General features: G+C 35.1%; 1 pseudogene; it reads right to left on the reverse strand.

Moving 5' to 3' along the window:
- Nucleotides 1-283: 283 nt before the first annotated feature.
- LOC139706207 (amine sulfotransferase-like) lies at nt 284-15916 on the reverse strand (annotated as a pseudogene).
- Between the last annotated feature and the right edge of the window lie 3849 nt (nt 15917-19765).

Raw genomic sequence — 19765 nt, forward strand, 5'->3', positions numbered from 1 at the left:
CTGTTTGAATCTACAAGCTGTGTGGTGGCTCGTGATTGTGTGCCCAGCCAGACTGCGGCACAGAATCGTCTCTAAATATATTTCCAAGTCATGTTTTATGCTTCCTGTTTTGCCATTTTCATGCAGGGTACCAAAGCTGCAAAAGCATTTTAATTTCTGATTTGTAATTTTAATTATTAAAGTAAAACTAATTTTTTTTTAAATTTTAAAGAATTCATGGCAACTGATCTAAGCATAGTTTATTTATTTTGTTAATGAAGTTGTATAATTAGTAATAGGCATTACGTATGTTATTATGTATGTTAAGGTATAGCATTTGATTAGAGTTTATATGATTCTTTTATAGTTTGATTAGAATTCTACTCCTCATTTATATCCCAGACGAACTTGAGGGGAAAGTCTTTCATTTCCCTTTGGAATATCTGGTCAAATCGTTCATTCTGCTCCACAGTAAAATGATGTTTCCAATCTCCAATGGTACCTAATGGGATAAGAACATGAATGGCACTTTGGTGAATAAAGAACACATCATGTTAAAGACTGTCTCAACCATTTGAACCCATGTGTCCTATTGTCCCAGATGTGGAACCCCTGTCAAATTTAAATGGAGCAACCAATATACCTATTTTTTTAACTTTCTAATAATATGTGAATATTATTGTGTTCACAGAATTTAAAAATTGGAAATTAATGGGTTAATCTCTTTTCAACCAAGCTAAATATTTATTCAGGTCCACAGGATTGGAGACCTCATCTTTTCTTACACAGGAATGATTGAATAAACAATCTAGGAACAAAATAATGCAGTAAAGAGATTGAAAATTTACTTCCTCATATGTTAGCCTTTCCCACTCTGTGATCCTTAGGAATAAAAAACTATAAAGATACGAATATATTAGAATTTAAAAAGTATTTTAATATATATACTCCTGTATATATACTAAGTGAACCTCATACTAAGTGAACCACATTTATCAACTGTAATATAATTCTTACTAAAACCCTCCAAGATAAGTATTTCTTTCTTTTTCAATTTGAAAAAAAAAAAAAAAAAACAAGACTCAAGTATTTTCAACCTATAAAATCAAAGTCATATAGAGCACCAGAGCTTCTCTTTCTGCATCTTTTTTTTATACAAGATTAAACCATCATTATGCCATTCTTTTTCGTGGGGGTGAGTACCAGAGATTGAACTCTGGGGTACTCGACCACTGAACCAGTCCCCACCACTATTTTGTACTTTATTTAGAGCCAGGGTCTCATTGAGTTGCTTAGCACCTTGTTTTGGCTGAGGCTGGCTTTGAACTTGCATTCCTCTGCCTCAGCCTCCTGAACCACAGGGATTACATTATGCCATTCTTCTTAAGTGAAAAATAACTTGGCATTTCCAGCTATCAGGTTCACATGTATAGATATTATTATTGGCCTTTGGAAAAAGATAACAAGCTCTTAGGGATATGAGAATTGCTTTTTATCTACTGTAGCTGAGGAATTAAAAGGGAGAATTTATAATAAATGTCATCAAAAAAGGAATTTTAAAATATATCAATATCTAGGGCAATTTCCACAAGTTGTTTATACAATTGTTCATAAATTAATATCCATCATCCTATTGGTAAATTATGAGCCAATTATGACATAAAATGTGAATAAAGTAGAAGTGAAATGTTTAAAATGTTTATACACTAAATGATTAAATCAAAAATTAACAATTTGAAGCCAGGTGTGGTGCTGTATGCTTGTAATCCCAGCAGCTGAGGAGGCTGAGGCAGGAGAACGTTGAGTTCAAAGCCAGCCTCAGCAAGGGTGAGGCTCTAAGCATCTCAGTGTGAGATCCTGTCTCTAAATAAAATACCAAATAGCAGCTGGGGATGTGGCTTAGTGCTTGAGTGCCCCTGAGTTCAATCCCTGGTACTATACTACTACTACTACTACTACTACTACTACTAATAATAATAATAATAATAATAATAATAATAATAATAATAATAATTTGAATATAAAGGGTATCAGTTACAAGGAAAATAATATTCATTCTTGACAACTACTTCAAGCATGTAATAAGATCACAGTAAAAATGATTTCAAGGACTTTTTGAAGTAACTGAATTCATAGCAGATAGCACTAATAAGATATCACTCTTTGTGACGACACATGGGAACACAGTAATCCAAACCTCCTCCCAGCACAGCAAAACACACATTAAGTTTACTCCTTAGATTATTCTAGAAGAAAAAAGGGAACATAAGGATTATTATTCTCATTTAATATACCTGACCAGGCTCATGTGACTTAGAAATAAGGCAATATTAATTAAGCAAGTTAATGTGTCAGTTTGTATACTAAAACACTTAGGTTTCTTGAAAACCTCTTCAGACCTACTCTCAATTAGATGCTTAATTTCTCTAGGTTCCAAATGTCACTGTTACTTGGAGAGACATAATGGAAGCACTTACTATTTCTCCTAGGTATCAAGGACTTGAATGACAGCTTACATCTTGCTACTAAGAACTACTGAATAGTACCTTTGCGCAGAAAATTTCCTTCATTGTTTCTCACTCCAAGTTCCTGTTTTACAATATCATCATAATTTGCTTGTGGATTAGTCTTCATGTTCTGAAATGAAGCCTGTTTCACAACAGTATCCACAACTTCTTCACTAAGTTCTTTCTCAAGAAATCCACAGATTTTCAGCACTGCACTTCTGAGGTCCTGAAAGAGTCATGAGTATGCATGAGTTACAGCTAAACACACAACATTTTCATATTCTAGTGAAATTGATTGCTGGAATGCAAAGAAGTGTCATCATATGAACCATGCAGTTTGTTATGAGAAGAGAATGGGGAAACAAACTGACATGATTATCTCAATTGATGCACAAAAAACATTTAACAAAACCCAACATCTTTGTATGATGAAACTCTCAATAAATCTGCAATGGAAGGAAACTACCTCCACATGAAAAAGTCTTATATGGAATAGCTAACAGCAAACTCAACTAAAAGAGAAAGATTTTCATCCGAGATGTGGAGTAAGTTCAACTCCATTTTTCCACTTTTATTTATTATGATACTAGAAATACTAGCTGGAGCAACTAAGCAATAAAAACAAAAAAGGTACTGAAATAGAAAATAAAGCAAATGAAGTGGTCCCTGTTAGCACATAAGATTATCTTTTACATTGAAAACCCCAAGTACACACACACACACACACACACACACACACACCCCAAAACAAACAAACAAACAAAAAATAAAACAAAAAAGACATTAGAACAAAGAAATTTAAGTTGTAGAATAAGAAGCCAAATATCTAAAAAGTTCTACTGCCCAGAATACATAAAGAATTCTTACAAATCAACAAGAACAACAAAATCAGTCCAATTAAAAATTGGCAAGGGATTTAAACAGAGATTTCTTCAAAGTAGATATACACATGTCCAATAAGTACATGAAAAGCTGCTCAGTATCACTAATCATTAGGGAAATGCAAATCAACCACAGTAAGGTACCACTTCACACCCATTAGGAAGGCTATTATTATTTTTAATTTTAAAATATTTTATTTATTTTTTACTTCAATATTTTTATTATTAAATATAAACCACAACAGAAAAGAATAAGACCAATGACACAGAAAACTTAAGATTTATGCATGTTGGTAGAAATATAAAAATGCTGCAAATGCAATGGAAATAGTATGAACCTAAAAACAGCATTACAATATGACCCAACAAATCCACTTCTGTGTATGTACCCCAAATATTGAAAGTTAAAGTCTCAGAGAGAGATTTGTACACCATGTTCATACATCATTATTCACAATGCAGAATATAAAAGTGATCTATATGTATGTATATGTATGAGATACACAAATACAATGTAGTACATATGTACATTGGAATATTATTCAGCCTTAGAAGGAAGGCATTATGCTACAAATGCATGAACCCTGAAGACATTATGGTAAGTTAAGTTAAATGAGCCAGTCAAAAAGGACAAATACTGTATGATTCCACTGATATGATATACTAAGACTAATCAACTTCATAAACACAGAAAGTAGAATGTTTTTTTACAAGACCTACAGGGAGCTGAGACTGGAGAATGAGGGATTATAGCCTTGTGAATATAGAGTTTCAGTTTTGCAATATGAATTCATTTTAGAGTAGGAGAGTGGTGATGTTGGCACAAGAATATGAACATACTTCATGCCACACAACCGTTCCCTTAAAAAAATAGTTAAAGCAGGCTGGGATCGGTGGCTCATGCCTGTAATCCCAGGGACTCAGGAGGCAGAGGCAGAAGGATGGCGAATTCAAAGCCAGCCTCACCAATTTAGCAAGAGCTAAGGAACTCTGTGAGACCCTGTCTCTAAAAAAATACAAAATAGGGCTAGGGATGTGGCTCAGTGGTCGAGAGTCCCTGAGTTCAATCCCTGGTACCTGCCTCAAAGTCGTTAAAGTGGCATATTTTATGTCATGGATATTTTATCACAAGTAAAAAATATACTTTATGTCATGGATATTTAATCACAAGTAAAAATTTCAGTGGGAGGATAAAACCTAAACAGAATTATTATAGGCAAGAGTACTTAACTGGAAAAACTGTATCTCAAAGAGGTTATAACAATTTTCATGAGAAAGAAACTTTTCTTTCAATTCAAGAAGCAAGGATTTCTTTTCTGAATAAAATTAAAAAAATGAGCCCTCAACTAAAGAAACCTGAATCCCCTACCCCTATGAAATGTGAACTTCAAAGTGCTCGATACACTATGTGCTCACAAGAAATGGAGATGGGTTGGCAGGTTGGGGACAGAGGATACAGGGCCTTGCTAACTTCCTGAGTATGTTAGTTGTATTCTTGTAGGGGAAAAAATGTAGTGTGAGAGGATGAATAAAAATAACAGGTCCACAGAAAAGGCTCAGGGGTTACTCAAGTTGAACTGGGCTAACTGGGCTGTGCAAAATAACCACACAAGGGACACAAATACCTTTTTCTTTGGGGTCACTGTGATGGCTCCTCTGACCTTAAGGGTCCACAAGAAGAGAGAGAGTGCACATGCCCTTACCCCTTTTATTGAGGAGAAGCTATTCAAATGAGGCAAGGGGTCAGGTTTCAGGGGGCTGAGTCTATGTTCATGATGTCCACTGTCACCAGGTTGACTGACACCTGGGTAGGCCACACCCAAAGGCACAGTAAGAGAAGGGGACACACACAAGGCACTTCCATGGAAGATTCTATCCTAAACAGGGCAAGGGGTTATATTACAAAAGAACAGGTGAGCATAGCTTCACCCATGGGGCTGTAGCAAGACACACCCATGCAGGAGACACCAACCCTTGAACCCAAGAAGGGTGGGGAAAGCTCTGCCACATTTCTGTGATTGAGCACTTCAGCACCCAGAGGAGGAGTGTGACTCAGTCACGAGCAAGGTTGGTCTCCCACACCACAGTTATTAACTTATTTCTACACCAAACTTGGGTGCAGAAAAAAATAATAAAATCAGGATATAAATGAATACAAAGGGATAAGAAAATGTGAACAAGCTCTAGCATAAAAAAGACAATAAAAATAGAACTATAGATGTTACAAATGTAGAAATATCTGAAAGAATTTCAAAACAGCTATACTTGTCACATACAAGGAAATAAGAGATAAAATTAAAATCTTTCCCCAAAAGCTAACTATTATTAACCAAAGTATCAGATAAACCCCAGCTTGTTAATTGAAATGTAGACTTCAGTGAATAATTTTAATGGAAGATGAAACACAGATAGTTTTAGTCAGGTTTTTCATTGCTGTGACCAAAAAATCTGACAAGAATAAACTTAAAGGAGGCAAAGTTTGTTTGGAGACTTGCGGTTTCAGAGGTCTCAGTCCATAGACAGCCGGCTCCATTCCACAGGGCCTGAAGTGAGTCAGAATATCACGGTAGAAGAATGTGGTGGAGAAAAGCAACTCAAGACATCACACCAGGAAGCAGAGAGAGCTCCAATCAGCTCATGACATTATACCTCAAAGGAATATCCCTGATGACCTACCTCCTCCAGCTCTACCCTACCTACCTGCCTACAATTACCACTCAGGGGATTAATGCCTTGATTAGATCAGGCCATTTATCATCCTATCATATATCATCCCTAAACTTTTCTTTCATAGTCTCACATATGATCTTTTGGGGGACAGGTCATATCTAAATCATAACATAGATTCAGAGAATCTTTTCTAGGTCTTGCTACAGTCTTGCACTTTGGCCAATTCTTCAGAACACCAGCTGTTCCCTAATTCTACTACCTATTACTGTCCAATATTCTGAGCCATATTCCACAAAATGGTTTTTCATGGTAACACAACGGGCAGCTCTCTTCTTTACCACTGTACTTGTGGGGTCTCCAAAGACAACTGCCCCACACCCTTCAGGTATATATGCATTTCTTTCCAAGAGGCATCAGCCAGTTCCAATATGTTGAAGGAAAAGATAACAGGATTGGAATGATTAAATCTCTCATATTAGACTCCCCCCAAAGGGGAGTATCATTTCTCTTAAGATAAATTACAGTATTTCCAGAATTTTTACATTTTAAAATACACATGTGAAAATGACACACATTCCAGAACCCCCCAATAAACACCCTTTCCTCATTTTAAACCTTGTCCTTCCCCCAATGGTAACCTCCATGCTCATTATATGATAATGAATTATTGGTCTTTTAACTTGACTTTTTCCACCTAAATATGAATCTTTAAACATTATAGTTATAATTGCTTCTAGTTCAATTATATACCACTCAACACTACTTGTGACAGGAAAGTAGAAAATAATCCTGCATAGTCATTAAGGTTCTAGGGCTACTACTACTAATTAAGTGAGAAATGTGAAAAATCCTCTGAGAGAAACTGCCCTGAGATTATACATCTTGCTGGGTTTATCACTGGAGAAGCAGGCATGGGCAGTGTTTCGTAAAACTACCAAGACATTTCCAAGGGAAGCAGCAGACAAAGGAAGACTCCAAAACGTATTCCAACTTTGATGAATACCTAATGTTTTTTTTTTTAAAAAATATTGTTTGCATGTTGATGTACCTTTATTTTATTCATTTATTTAAATACGTTGCTGAAAATAGAACCCAGTTCCTGACACATGCTAGGCAAGCACTCTACCAACTGAGCCACCACCCCAGCCCTGAATATCTAATTTTTGACAACATTGTGAGGTTTCTCTAGAAAGAGCTCTAAAGCGGAAAACTTGAGTTGACCAACGTCTATATTCCTTCTCTCCTTTACTTCCTTACTCCATCCTACCCCAATCAATTTTATCCACATTCATTCTTCTCATACATTCTTTTGTTCTTTTTGGTATTGGGAATTGAATCCAGGGCCCCTTAACCCCTTATCCACATCTCTATTCCTTTTTATATTCTATTTTGAGATAGGGTCTCATTGAGTTGCTTAGAGCCTCACTAAATTGCTGAAGCTACTTTTGAACTCTCAACCCTCCTGCTTCAGCCTCCCAGGCTACTGCCATTATATTCTTTATAGTGATGATGTTCAAATTAGTGGCATTAATATCTAAAGGCAGAAATCTTTTTGAGTTTGATTTGTATTTTTCATTTGTTTCTCACTCTATTCATTTGATTTCTTCTAAATCACTTTAATCTTCACAGGTCAAAAACAATGTCATATTCAAGCTCCTCTGATCCCCCTCTAACCCAACCCTGCCTCAGAGTGCCCTAAACACCTTCACGAATGAGACCACTATCTGCACACCTGCACCAACTGGAAATAAAGGAATCATCCTTGATACCTCTCTCTTTATCATTTGTCCTTTGTACAATCCCTTTTTTTTAACATCTTAACTGTGCCTCAAAACTCTGTATTCTCTTCATTCATAATGACATTACTCCAATCCAAGGAAGCACTGATGTTCAGTGGATTAACACACTGGTCTGTGTGTGTACTGGATTCCTTATACTCACTATTTTTCCTTTTCAACTCTGAATGGAAGTAATATTCAAAAATATGAATTATGTTCTATGGCTACCCTTCTTAATAATTCTTTAAGAGGCTCTTGACTACTTTTAACTTTAAAGAAATCACTCTCATTTACATAGCCCACAGATCTTATAAAATCTGGCTCCTGCAAAACCCCTCTATATTAATCTTTCATCTCTTCAACATTGTTCAAGTTCTTCCCTTAGGTCTTCAAAGGTGTCATGTATTTTCCTTTTTCCTTATAAGTCTCTCCCATTTCTTTTCTTTCTGTTAGCTCTTATTTATTTATTTCAGAAAAAAAGACCATCAACTATATTAGCTATTCTCAGTACATATGCACATTGACATTGTAGGTAGACTTTTCCTTAATAATTTCACTTATTACTTTTGAACTACATATACTAGCTTGGTGAGTACCTGTTTTCCCTGATAGATTATGAATTCTGTCTATAAAAGATTCAGTCATCTATTACTCAAGATTCAGTACCAGTCACAGAGCAATCATTCAGTGATTTTTTAAATAACTGAATAGATGATGTACTAATGAATCAGCATATCAATCAGAGACCACAGAACAATAAACTTTAACTGTATTATGTTTGAATTACACAAAATTTTCAGTCAGTTTTGAAACTTTCACCAGCATATAAGCATCCTATGACTTCACATGAGAACTAGTTTTAAGATTCTCTTTAAAAAACAGGAAGAATGTGCCTCACAGGGCTCACCCTTTATCTATAGCAAGAATTATCCTGTCTTTGAAGTGGCTTCTTTCCCCAGTGTCATGGTGTTCCTTGATGAACTTTCTTAAGTGTAACAACCATGGAAAATGTTTGGTGTATGGTGTATCCTCAAAAAGAAAAAAAAAAAACTAAAAACAGAACTACTGTATAATCCAACTGTTACATTCCTGGGTATGTATCAAAAAGAAACAGGGTCACCATACAAGAGACAACTCACATGCCCATGTTTATTGTATCACTATTCACAATAGATAAGGATTCAGCCTAGGTGTCTATCAAAGATGAACACATAAAGAAAATATGGTGCACACACACACACACAACTGGACTATTATTCAGATATAAAAAATGAAATCTTCCAGCAAAATTCATGAACTGGAGGAGATCATGTTGAATAAAATAAGCCAGACATAGAAAGACAAGTAGCACAAGAGGCACACGTGAGAACAACAACAAATAATGACTGAAAGTAGAATCGTGAATACTAGGACCTATGAAGGGTCCAGGGCGAAGGGGAGGTAAGAGAGTGGAAGAAGGGAGATTGAATATGATCAGTGCATGTTATATTGTCATATAGAAATCAGATAACAAAAGCCGTTAATACGTAATTAATATTAATAAAAATGATTTATAAGATTGGTATCCTAGATATTTGAGGTTGCCTTTAATGCTACAGTTGTTACATGATAACCATGGTGACTGTGTGTAGTGCGAAGGCACCCTTGAGGAAAACCAGGAATAATTAATGGATAAGCAGGAAATTAGAACCCCCACTCGCCCTCCAAAAGCCTATGAAATATGTATGAAAATGACTAGGAGAATGAGTTTTCCTGAAACCAGGAGAAAAAAAGGTTTAAAAAATAGAATTTTTAAAAATACTTCTTATTACCTTTTTCATATCTTCATAGCTCATGAACTGAATATTGAAGTCATGTCTGTGTTCATACCAGCCTCTTATGTGATCAAACCAACAACTTCCCACCACTGTGCAAAAAATAATTAGTAAAAAAAAATAAAAATAAAAAAATAATTAGTAACAAGGTGGAGATGTTGCACTTATTGAATAGCAAAGTATTCTGTCTTTTCCTCCTTATAGTCACAAAAACAAAAATAAAGGCCCAACCACTGAACAACTATATTACAGTTTTGAAATGATTACTGCTTAGGGGAACAATCATGGTTTTCATAGAGAAGTGACCATGAAAAGCGACTTTATGGATGTAGGAAGGCAGCAATAAAAAAATGAGAATGCCCCTGGGTCTAAGTTTAAATCAGATTTCTTTAAAGCAAGTTCCTCCACTTTCCTATATCCACCAGAAAACACATGTCCATTTCTTCTTATTCTCTAAGATTTCTGGATAGCAAAGCTACCTGTTTACAATGAGACAGAACCTGAATATAATCTTTAAATGAGTGAGATCCTGACACTTCTCACTACAAGTCCCTTGCAACTTTCAATCCTCATCAGTAGTGGAGTGATAAACTCCACCATGGCCCTAGAAGGCTTCCCACAGGTCCAGGAGAGAGTACACAAACACCCTGATCATTAGCGATTCTGGAATGTATTGTTTTAATTATATTTGTAGCTAGTTTAAATTGATAGAATATTTGTAAGCCTTTTATGGACTGGTCAAAATGGTTCCTAAACAACATGCCTTTGAAAACTTGACAAGACCCACACGGTCCTGGCAAGGAAGGAAAGGCCACTGGGTGGCAGACTAAGTTGATGTGTCATAGTAACTACTCAAGAGCATCCATTGTACAATTGCCCTTTTCCATCTCTCTAAATATCTTCCCTAAGTTCCTTGATAAATAAACTCATAGTTACCTTGTCCATCTAGAAACATTTTCATAAAATTCTCAAAAGTTTCAGAATTCTTTAATATAGCCACCCAATTTGAATAATGAAAATAGGAAACCAAAACATCTTTAGGATTTCTGTAGATATAAAGAATCTGCAGGAAGAATTATAAATAATATTAACAATTCCAGCATATTATTTCAAGTTTTTAACAGTTGCATCATATTCATTAGCTGAATGAATCATAATCATCTTAATCCATTCTTCTAGTCATGGAAAATTAGGTGTTCTCCCCATTTTTCTCTATTACAAAAAGTGTTGAAATAAATTCTTTTACTTATAGGACAGAAACTGTATAAAAAAATTAATATGAAAATACCACTAATGAAATGTTGAACCAAAAAAAGGCCTTTCACAGAATACACAATAATTATTGTCAATAACCTTTCAAAACAGGCTTAATCTCATTACTGAGTATGGACATGTAGGTTAAGATCACTTTAACATATCTCTTCATAAATAACACATTGAAACAATTTAAAATTCTGATATGTATCATTACTAGGAGGAAGTCAAAACACGTCCATTAGCAATTTAGCAGGAACTGATACACCTGCTTTCTTCAGAAAATATAGCCCCATCCCATAGAACTGAAAATCCTTGTACTTTTGGCTTTGCAGTTCCCTACTTGGATATATATTCTAGGAGAATTCCTGCATATGTGCCCAAAGGCCATTCTCAAGAACACGAATAAAAGCATGTAGTGATATGCAAATTCTGGAATATTCTAATTTTTCTATGAAGAGAAAGTACAGATCTGATAGAACTACTTTCAGAAGTTATATTATGCAGCAATGGAATTGGCATTTCAAGTCAAGAACAAACATGTGGCAAAGTCCCAGAGAATTAGAGAATAAGGAACAAAATGAAATTAAGTAAAATTGTAGGTCAAATGATTTAACAGGATGTCTCATAATTTGTTTTCAAAGACCAACAGAAAAAGAACTTTTGTCCACTGATGCTCATAATAGAAAAACTTCAATGGAAAAGTTCCAGTAAATCTGTAAATATTTTGATTTAGCCACAATCATAGTAGAACACTTACAGAGAACTGTCTTTAACATAACAATAAAAGCAAAAATAAATTTATAAAATTGATTATTAAAATTTTATTTCATTTAGTTTTTAAAATTTGTATAAGTATCCAACACAGAAAGTTTATCTCCTTTTCTCATGTATGAAACATATTACATGTTTGAAAACTGATCATGCAATTGACAATTAACTTTTAAATAAATTTCAAAAATTAGAATATGTAAACACCATTGCCCATGATAGAAAACTATACAAACACTTTCAAACTAAAAAAAATCTCAAAAGAGCTGAAACCAATTATAAAAGTAAAACTGAAATAACAGAGTTTTAAACATTAACAAAATCATATCCATAGTTATACTAAAAGTGATATCCTTTTTAAAATGTTAATATTGACAAAAATAAATGCTGGAAATAGGTAAACTGAACATTTAATTAAAGAAGATGGAAAGATATATACTAAAATGAGACAAATATTAAAATGAAAGTATACATCCAGGAAAAAAGCTAGTTCTTCAGAGGGTGAAAACCCAGTAAAATAGAAAACTCCTTATATCCCGAAAATCTAAAAATAGGAGAATATAAAATTTTTATCATTGCAGCATGAATGCAAATATATAACCACAAAATTGGAGTAAATTGACAAGATTATTAAAAAGTTATACTTTTTTCTATGTTAAATATCTACAAGTGGGTAAAAAGAATAATAAAAGGTACATATTGATGGTATTAAAGTAGACCTGATAAAATAGAGCCATAGAATGAAGCTCGAAGAATGTTGGTATTTTGCAATGTCTGTTTTCCCAGAACAAATGTCTCTTAAATTAAAATCCACATTTGACAAGCGTTGTGGAACTACACTATATTGTAAAAAGTTGATAGAAAACTTTTCCTTACTAATTGACACAGAAAATTTTAAAAAACTATTCTGTGTCAATTAGTGACTCTTGGGACAAGTATAATGAAATATTCATATATAATAAGCAGTATAAGATTTAATTTATAATCCTAAGAAGGTTTTAATATAGCCAGGCTTGGTGACACAAGCCTATAGTCCCAGCTACTTGGGAGGCTGAGACAGGAGGATCACAAGTTCAGAGCCAGCCTCAAAAAGAGAGGTGGTGAGGGGCTGGGGATGTGGCTCAAGCGGTAGCGCGCTCGCCTGACATGCATGCTGCCGGGGTTCGATCCTCAGCACCACATACAAACAAAGATGTTGTGTCCGCCAAAAACTAAAAAAATAAATATTAAAAAATTCAAAAAAAAAAAAAAAAGAGAGAGTTGCTGAAAATATATAACCACAGAAATGAAATGAAAGAGCAAAACCCTGTCTCGAAATAAAATACAAAATAGGGCTGGGGATGTGGCTCAGTGGTTGAGTGACCCTGAGTTCAATCCCATATCCCCCCCCCCTCCAAAAAAAAGGTTAAAAATAATGTTAGCTAGGAAAAAGCTGGAGGGTATTTACATAATCTTTGTTGTGGGTATTGTGTTTTCTTAGTAAATCACCAGAACCAGAAGTCAGGAAAGAAGTATTAAGAGTTGGGTTACATAAGGTTAAAAGTTTTAAACCATTTTTCAGAAAAGTCTTTTCTTTTTAAAGGGGAAGACTTTGCCCCAAGTAAATATTCCACAAACAGTAAATAAGAAATCTAAAGAAATACGGGCAAAGAATAAAAAGGTTATTTAAAGGCCTATAAAAATATATAAAAGGATAATCTTATTAAAATTGAAAGATTAAATCACTCAAAAATGAGATTACTTTCTTACTTAGCATATTAGACAAATTTGATAATTCCCATTATTAGTAAGCATGTGAGGACAGAGGCATTCCTACATGGTATTTGATGAAGTATAATTCATATATCATAAAAACAGTTAGATAATCCCTGTCAACACTTAAAATATAAGACATTTTAATTTGTAAACTTCACATTAATTGAAACATGGCATGAGAATTAAATTGCAAGCCTTTATAGGAATGTTTATTACAACACAAGACATCCATTGGCTGCAACTTACCTGTCCATCAAATACACATTAATTATTGCAAAGCCACACAATAAATTCTATGAAACCATAAAAAAGAATGGCATTCATGGCCAGTGTGAAAGAATTTTTGTTATATGCTATAGAATAAATTGCAAATTATATCCACAATTGCTTGTTACAGGTATAGTTTTTAGGACTTTTGTATATTTTTATTGTGGAAGGCAATATCCTAAACATACAATGATTGTAACATTTGGAAAACTGTGGTTTAGTGAGGTTGGGGAATCTACTTAAAGCAGGTTATTTTGTTTGTGCAAGAGAGAGAGAGAGAGAGAGAGAGAGAGTGAGAGAGAGAGAGAGAGAGAGAGATTTAAGCTGTATGACATACTTTAGCTTTTTTGTTCTTCAGACCTTTTGGAGCTAAATAATATGGGATGTGGGAAGTGAAGATTCAAGGGGATGGCATTTTGATAAAGTCCAAATTATGAGTATTGTATTCAAAGAAGGGAGCTCTATCTATTGTTTTGATGTCTTCAGTTCTGTTACGATGCCCCTCAAAATAAATCAAGCTTAGTATCTGCTGTGTCCAGATGGTACCTGAAAAAATAAATCATCTTGTTTTCAAACTCAATTAGTCATTAAAAATTAAGTCAACAATAGTGTCATTCACCATAAAATCATTTCAGCTTTCTTTACTTTTAAACACTCTATGTATGCTAACAACTTTGTCCAACTTTCATTTTTGTCTCTATGAAACATTAAAGTTAATAAAGATAAAATCAAAGACTCTAAATTCCTTTATCTCTTGAAGAGCTGTGTTTGTTCTGATTCCATGACAGTGATGATTTGGGTTATTTCTGCCTCTCCTTCTCTGTTTCCTGCTCCATGTTAGGTCTTTTTTCGTGTTTTTAACTTTTTCCTTAACTTATAATAATTCTACATATTGATGGGGTAGAGTGTGATATTTCCACACATGCATACACCCTGCACTATTCACATCAGGGAAATTAGCATTTCCCTCTTTGTGTCATTTTTTATGTTTGGAATCTTGGAGCTTATTTCTTCTATATTTTCTTAAAATATGTTATTGGCTACTGAGTCCCTCTTGACTATATTTTGTAGGTACCTGTTTTTCTTTCATGAAATTCCTTTTTCAGAACTTTACCCTTTAGAATTATAGACAAATTAACAAAATTATAGCGAGTTCACTTTCCCCTCCTTTTCTCTTTACCATGTAAGGTGGTTTTGTAAACTATTTAAGCATCCAAGGATGTCAGGAAATAGCAGAACTTGACATGAGCAAAGCAATATATATATATATATATATATATATATATATATATATATATATATATGACATTTTTATTCACTTATGTGGTCTAACCATGTATGACCAACTTGCTTGTGGTATTCTGGGGAAACTACACTATAAATGAGCAAAACATTGTATGTGGACATTAATAACTTCAGCTTTACCTCTTAATCTACATGGGCCACTCTAAAAACTCAAACCAAGCCAAGTATCCTGCCCTGCTGAAGTAGAAGTCACTATTACTCTTCTTAGTACTTGTTTAGCCCAACAGGATTGTGTTTTACTACTTCTTTGTAATGATGGTCTTCACAAATCTCAAAATCATTCTTATTTTATTTTCTAGTAGAACTTGCTGGTTGAAAACGTTTTTGAGAATCTTCAGTGGAACTCAGCTGTCATGGAATACTTCTTAAGAAAATGAAACATCTTGGAACATGATAAATATCTCAACCCATGAAGCATTTACAAATTAGAGAAAAGATAAGTTTGAACTGTGTCAGGTCTGTCTGGCAGACCATGTCAACAGGTCAGCATTTACCCAGTACCTGCTCTTGGCTCAGCATTATATATATATATATATATATATATATATATATATATATATATATATATATATATATATATATATAACAAAATTGACAATATATCCATTGCAAATGGGCTTAGGTAGTAGAGATTTGAGATTCATCTAACTTTTTTCTGATCCTTAATGGATATATAAATGTAGGTCAGGCTGCTTTTGATATCTGAAAAAGAGCACATTTACACACACATACGCACACACACACACCAAAGAAAAGCAAAAGTTATGATTGTGAATCCACTCTTTATACTTACCTGATTTTGGATATGTGATTATGAAGACATCATCATCTCTAATTTCAAAATCTTCCACATTTTCTACTATAGGAATATTAACTAAAGACCTTTCAAAATTGTAGCCTTTAAATTCAAGTAAGTATTCCTCTGTGTTGTCCATATTTTTTCACCTACAAGTGCAAACATAAAATTTCAAGTTATTTTAGAAGTGAATAATAGTTATTGAGTGGTCAATATATGCCTAGCACTATTGCAATGTCTGATGTGTATGAACATACTAATGACACTAACCAGAACACATATATGAATGATTTAAAACTTCACAAAATGCCAACATTGTGTATTGCTAGCATCAGTGTTTTAAAGATGAGGCAGCAGAAATGCTGAAAAGTGAGACAACTCTTCTTAAAGATCCATGAGGAACAGATATTATGATCCTCAACATAGAGAAGAGGAATTAACTCAGAGAAGTCAACCAAATTATTTAAACTTGTCCAGCTAGCTGAACTGGATAGATTGGAGAAGGCATAATTTGGCCAGAGAATTCATACTTTTTACCCAGAAATTCTTAGTGTTTTATATTTTTATTGCTTATATTTTTTGATTGTTGTAGAAATAAGAAATTCTTCAATGGACATTCTTTTATTTCTAATTTTTTCTAGAGTATGCATAACTCATTGTGTCTTTAAGAAGCTTTTGAATTAGGGATCTGAGATGCTGCTGAAAGTGAAGAATGATAATGCCTTCTTTTTAAATTGGTTCTTACCTCAGAAATGCTGCCCTGGTAGTTACAAGTTACTTCATGAAAGTTATCATAGTTTACAGTAGGAGATTTTAAAATCAGAAATCATATGAATCTCAATAATAAACTAAAACAAAAATGGAAAGCAAGCAATGTAAAGACAAACATAATTAAAATTTTGTAATGAGAACAAAAAGGGAGACATACAGGCAAGATGCAGAGGAAGGAAAGATGGCAGAATGGCCAAGCTGCCAGCTTTATTTATATCCATAGTTCACTTCAGGTGATTGGCATCATTGGTATGTATTGTTCATTATATGACTAGGCAGGTTACAGAATTAGCAACATTATGCAGCTTATCCCTCAGTTACATACTAAATTGCAATGTGCTGTGTTATTTTTAGGAGTTATATATATCTCTCAAGAAAGTCTATTGTATAAAGTTACTGTTATGTGGACAAGTTTAGGGTCAGTGAAACATTGTATTTGTCTCAGGAGCTGTGTGCCTGAGATCAAGGTCTAGGCTGATAAGACTCTAGGGGCATTGCCGCAGCAGCTAGACATAGCACATATATTCATTATCTTACTAGTTCCTAGGAGAAATTGCAGGGCATTCTAAGGGTGGGAAACAGAGTGCCAGTTACCCTCTCTGAATGTGCTCACAAGAGGAATGCTTCCCTGTGTATTTCCATGGTCAGAATCCCTACAAAATTCAGACCAGCCAAGCATTTCTATTTGTTCTTCCTGAGAAATCTTTCCTTGAAGGTTACATGATTGAGACAATCCCAAAAGTTCTAATAATCGTAGATTTAGAACCAGTATAGATTTCAGTTATTTTTTTTAATTCTGTGCATACCAAGAAACTGAATTTGCTAAAAAGCTGTAAATTTGGCTTTGTTTAAATTATATGTCAAGAAATAACATTGAGTTCTTTACAAACAATCCAAGTTACCTGATCAATAGGAGGATTTCTGAGTTTAGTCTTTTCCAGAATAAGAACAGAAAATGATTAATGTTAGACTCACCTGAGTGATGCCTTCATGATTGGTTTCTTGGCTACCAAATGAAAGATAAAACTAAGGCCCTACTAAGCTGCTAGAGGTTTCCCCTCATTAAGTTGACATCTAGGACAAGAAATATTGAGTTCTGGGGAGGGAAGAGTTGGGCTGATGCATCAAAAGATTGGTTTCAATGCAGGCAGATGGAGAGCTATTTTGATATTGACATCCTGCATTTCCTAGGAAAAACTTTGGAGAATTCAGCCTTCAGATTGTGGTGAGGGAGAATTTATACTGCATCACATGGATAAATGGAGAAGCCCATAGTAGGAGATATAAGTTGAGGAGAAAGCCAAAAGTGAAGTGTGATCCCTACCACATCCTTCCTAACAGCTAGTAACACCATCCACACACCCTTTGAAATGTCACAAAGGGTTCCAGAAACTCTGAGTGATGAGAAAGAGCATCAGGCAGCATCTACAAACATTCCAAATTCTTCTATTTTCTTGTTTATTGCATTTAGTCACTCAACTGTCAGTCTGAGGGGAGAGAAAATTTTGAGAGCTCTGGTATCACAGAAGCAAAGGAGAAAGCTGCATGTGAGGAGGATTCAGGTGGGTGCTCACTGGCTCCTCAGTATAGTTTGCATGTCTTTGATGAATGTAGGAGAAGGCAATTGTGTAAGTAGGAAGCCTGTCTGTGTCTCCTTATTCCTTCATGGAAGTCCCAAAGAAAAGGGGTGGGGGTGTTCATAGATAATTAAAGGAGGTAGATACAGATAGTAATCTCTCATGCAAAACAGGATGAGAATTGACAGTGGCTCAGAATCTATTCTGTTGGTACTCACTGTTGAGATCAGCTGATGAAGGAAAATCAGCTCTCACAAAAATTTTAGGCTGACAGGAACTGCTGTCTGTGTCACTGAGGAATAAATAGTCCCTATGGAGTTTGTTTTGGCCAGTGAGTAGTGTTCTAGAACCTGTGTAACTCAGCTCTTATAAATTGGGTAAGATTTTGTTGACACTGGTGAAAGCATATCAGGTTATCCCAGGTTCTTTAAAGGGATGAAACCTTTGGAGATACTTTAAAAATTTCAGAAGAAGAGAGGGCACATTTACTGAATTACAGCAATTATGAAACAAACACAAAGATGCATTCAAAAACTTCAAGGACAGCTTCCTTGTACCCGAATGATGGTTAAGTCTGTCTTTGCAGCCATCTCAGGGGCTGGTGATCATTCTTAAGATCTTTTCTTGCATAATCTCACCCAGTTTGTTTCTTCTGTTGTTTGGCAGTGGCTACAGAAGGCGCTAGGGGTTATATGAACTTACAAGTGGGTTATATAAACTCGCAAAGAACACAAATTTGTTTTTCAGTGTACATAGAGTTTGCCTTATTTGTTTTAATGATAGATGTTAGTTTTTTGTTTTCCATAATAACTTACTCATCTCAGGTCTCTTCTAACATCTCTCATGGAATCATTCCTCAGTCTTTTGTTGCTCATACAAGATGCTCTTAGATCATGATTATCTAATGATTGATTCTCAAATTCCCACTAAATACAGAATTTGAACCTTTTAGGTGCAGGACAGGCTGAGTAAGCTGTCTGCAGGGCATGCTAAACAAAGTTAGCTGCAGGATGACCTGGCCACTCAAACCCTCTGTCTGGTTATCAACTGTTTGCTTCAAGCCCAAACGCCCAAGCCCCAGCTCAAGGCTGAGCACTTCACCCCCTGCTCAGGGCCAAACACTTAACCCCCTTGAGCCAGGAAGGCAGCTTGCAGACCCAGAGACCCCATTAGATTTAGGCTATAAAACTCCCTCCTGCCTGGCCCCTCTCTCTTGCTTTCTCTGTCTCTCTCTTGTGCTTGCTCTCTCTCTCTCTTGCTCTGTCTCTCTTTCATGCGTGCTCTCTCCTCTCTCCCTCCCTCTCTCTCTCTCTCTTCTTCTTTTCTTTCTTTCTTTTCTCCTCTGTTGCATTGCTGCAATAAAGATCTCTTGGTCACTCCAACTGTTGTGGTCACTTTCCTTTCATTGGTGCCAAAACCCGGGAAGAGGGTTAAAACCCATTTTGGGGTCCCTCTTCCTTCTGAAGTGCCACTCACTGGACAGCCTGAACCCATTTTCTCCACCGCCAGAACTCCATCCACCAATGGCCTTTGATTGGTGAGTTTCCCATTCCTGGAGTCCTAAACCCAATGGTGGTGTCAGGAGGATTTGACCCTTGATTGTCCTGAAAACCTCTTTGCCCACCTGCGGGGAGGAAAAC

Source organism: Marmota flaviventris, chromosome 6 (assembly GCF_047511675.1).
Source record: "Marmota flaviventris isolate mMarFla1 chromosome 6, mMarFla1.hap1, whole genome shotgun sequence".
Classification (NCBI taxonomy): Eukaryota; Metazoa; Chordata; class Mammalia; order Rodentia; family Sciuridae; genus Marmota; species Marmota flaviventris.